At 42.5% G+C, this 2746-nt stretch overlaps 1 non-coding gene across 1 annotated transcript; it reads right to left on the reverse strand.

Moving 5' to 3' along the window:
* Window positions 1-214: 214 nt before the first annotated feature.
* On the reverse strand, window positions 215-318 carry LOC112793580 (small nucleolar RNA R71). The gene has a single exon (XR_003198276.1). It is a non-coding gene; the product is annotated as a small nucleolar RNA R71 (small nucleolar RNA).
* Between the last annotated feature and the right edge of the window lie 2428 nt (window positions 319-2746).

Here is a 2746-nt window from a genome sequence, read left to right on the forward strand (position 1 = left end):
TCCAAATCAACATCTCACCAAATTCCTGAGAATTTGTGACATAGTGAAGTCCAATGGAGTCCAGGAAGATGCCTACAAACTGCTCTTGTTCCCATTTTCACTTAGGGACAAGGCAGCTAAGTGGCTGGAATCATTCCCAAGGGACAGCCTAACAACCTGGGATGAGGTGGAGAGCAAGTTTCTGGCACGTTTCTACCCCCCACAAAAGGTCAATAGGCTTCGATCTGAGGTTCAGACTTTTAGACAACAGGATGGTGAGACTCTCTACGAGGCATGGGAGAGGTTCAAAGAGTTGACAAGGAAATGCCCACCAAACATGTTCCCTGACTGGGTGCAATTGCATATTTTCTATGATGGACTTTCTTATGAATCAAGGAAGGCTGTAGACCATTCATCCGGAGGTTCATTGAACAGGAAAAAGACTGTGGAAGAAGCCATTGAAGTGATTGAGACAGTGGCTGAGAATGAGTACTACTATGCTTCAGAGAGGCACAACACTAAGGGAGTGATGGAGCTGAACCATGTGGATACAATTCTAGCCCAAAACAAGGTGTTTGCCAAGCAACTAGCAGAGCTCACCAGGAAATTAGACACAAAGCAAGTGGCTGCACTACACACACAAGATCAAGAGGAAGTAAGCACTGAAGGAGGTGATTGGGAAGAGGCCAACTATGTGGGAAATCAACAAAGGCAACCATATGATCCACATTCCAACACTTACAACCCAGGATGGAAAAACCACCCAAACTTTGGGTGGGGAAACCAGCAAAGCCAACCACAAAACCACAAACCTTACAACCACAACCAACATAACAATTCCACATACCAAAACTCCAACCAAAGATCATACCAAGCCACACAAAACACTTACTCCCAACCACCATATCATGGCCAAAACAATCAACCTGCCCAACCTAATCCGAACCAACAATTTCAAGATCAATTAAACAGGATAGAAGGAAGGTTAGTAAACATGGGTCAGGACATAAGTGAGTTGAAAAACTTTAGGGACGATGTGAGATCAACCTTAAGAAACCATGGCGAAAAACTCAAGTGGATGGAGGCTCGAGTAGGAGAACTTTCTCAACAGGCCCCTAAGTCAACTGCAGTGTTCCCTAGTGACACAGAAAAGAATCCTAAAGGGGAACAAAAGGGAGTGAGATGGGAAGAATGCAAGGCCATCACCACATTGAAGGAAGTCTCAGAAGAAGAAGGAATCAGACCCTCGGAAAAGGAGCCAGAAATCTTGAAAGAAAGTGTGGAAGAAGCTAAGCAGGAAAGCGAAACGGAGCAAGCTAAGGATATGCAAAAGGAAGGCACGCTGGAAACATACCAACCAAAAGCACCATTTCCTCAGAGGTTAGGAGGAGGTGAAAAAGGGAAAACATATTCAAGGTTCCTAGAGACATTTAAGTCTCTCCATATCAATATTCCCTTTCTTGATATCCTCCAGCAGATGCCTACACATATCAAGTATTTGAAAGAATTGCTGAGCAAGAAAAGAGTTTTGAAGGGAGGACAAACTGTAATAATGAACAAGGAATGCAGTGCACTCATCAAGAAGGACATAGTCTCTAAGAAAACAGACCCAGGAAGTTTCCATATCCCTTGCATCATAGGGGAAACAAAAATTGACAGAGGATTCTGTGATCTAGGAGCTAGCATAAATGTGATGCCTCTGACTCTTATGAAGAGGCTACAACTGAATGAGGTAAGATCCACTGATGTAATCATACAACTGGCTGACAAAACTCAAAAGCAAGCTGAAGGGGTAGTGGAGAATGTGCTGGTGAAAGTGGGAAATTATTTCTTCCCTACAGACTTTGTCATTTTGGACATGGAGGAAAGCTACCTACACCCTATCATTCTGGGAAGGCCATTTCTAGCCACTGCTAGAGCGCTCATAGATGTAGAACAAGGAGAGCTAATTTTGAGAATACATGATGAACAGCTCATTTTCCATGTTTTCAAACCTGCATCTGACCCTGAACCAGAATCTGAAAAGCCTAAGGATGATAGTAGCCATCTCTGTTCGGAGGAAAGCAATCCAGCAACTAAAACTCTAAAACAGTCCTTGGAAGGCAAACAAGATTTGCAAGAGTTAAAGCCACAAGAATTAAAAGAAACAAATAAGAAGGAACCTCCTGGCATAAGAGTCAAAGAAGAAGTCCTCAAGAGAGAGGGAAGAATTGTAAAGAAGGTGCCAAGAGGGTGGAGAAACAAGAAAATTCCCACTGAAGGTTTCTCTCCGGGAGATGAAGTGATATCAAGTCATTATCTGCCAATGCCACCTGGCCTCAAAACCATTCCTTCACAGCTTCCTCAAGTGTTCACAATCAGGAAAGTTCTTTCTATGGAACATTTGGAAATCATAAAGGAATCAAATGGGGACGTTTTCATAGTAAGAGGAGAAGACATCAAGCACTACAATCCACCCTAACAAGGGACAACCGTCAAGCTAGTGACGTTAAAGAAGCGCTTCATGGGAGGCAACCCATGTTTTTAGTATCCTTACTCTTTATTGTTTTACTCTGCATCTAATAAAGCATGGTTTCTTATGCATGAACGTGAATCCTCAGGACAACCGTTGATAAGGTGCACTAAACATTACATGTAAAATACAATTGGTCTCTAAGTTTGGTGTGCCTGAAGGCATCTCCAAATCTTATGCAAAATTGTATTTAGTTTTTCATTCAAGGTGCACAACCAAACATTAAGTTTGGTGTTCCTTTTTGAACACAGTTAA

Source organism: Arachis hypogaea, chromosome 3 (genome assembly GCF_003086295.3).
Source record: "Arachis hypogaea cultivar Tifrunner chromosome 3, arahy.Tifrunner.gnm2.J5K5, whole genome shotgun sequence".
NCBI classification, from domain to species: Eukaryota; Viridiplantae; Streptophyta; class Magnoliopsida; order Fabales; family Fabaceae; genus Arachis; species Arachis hypogaea.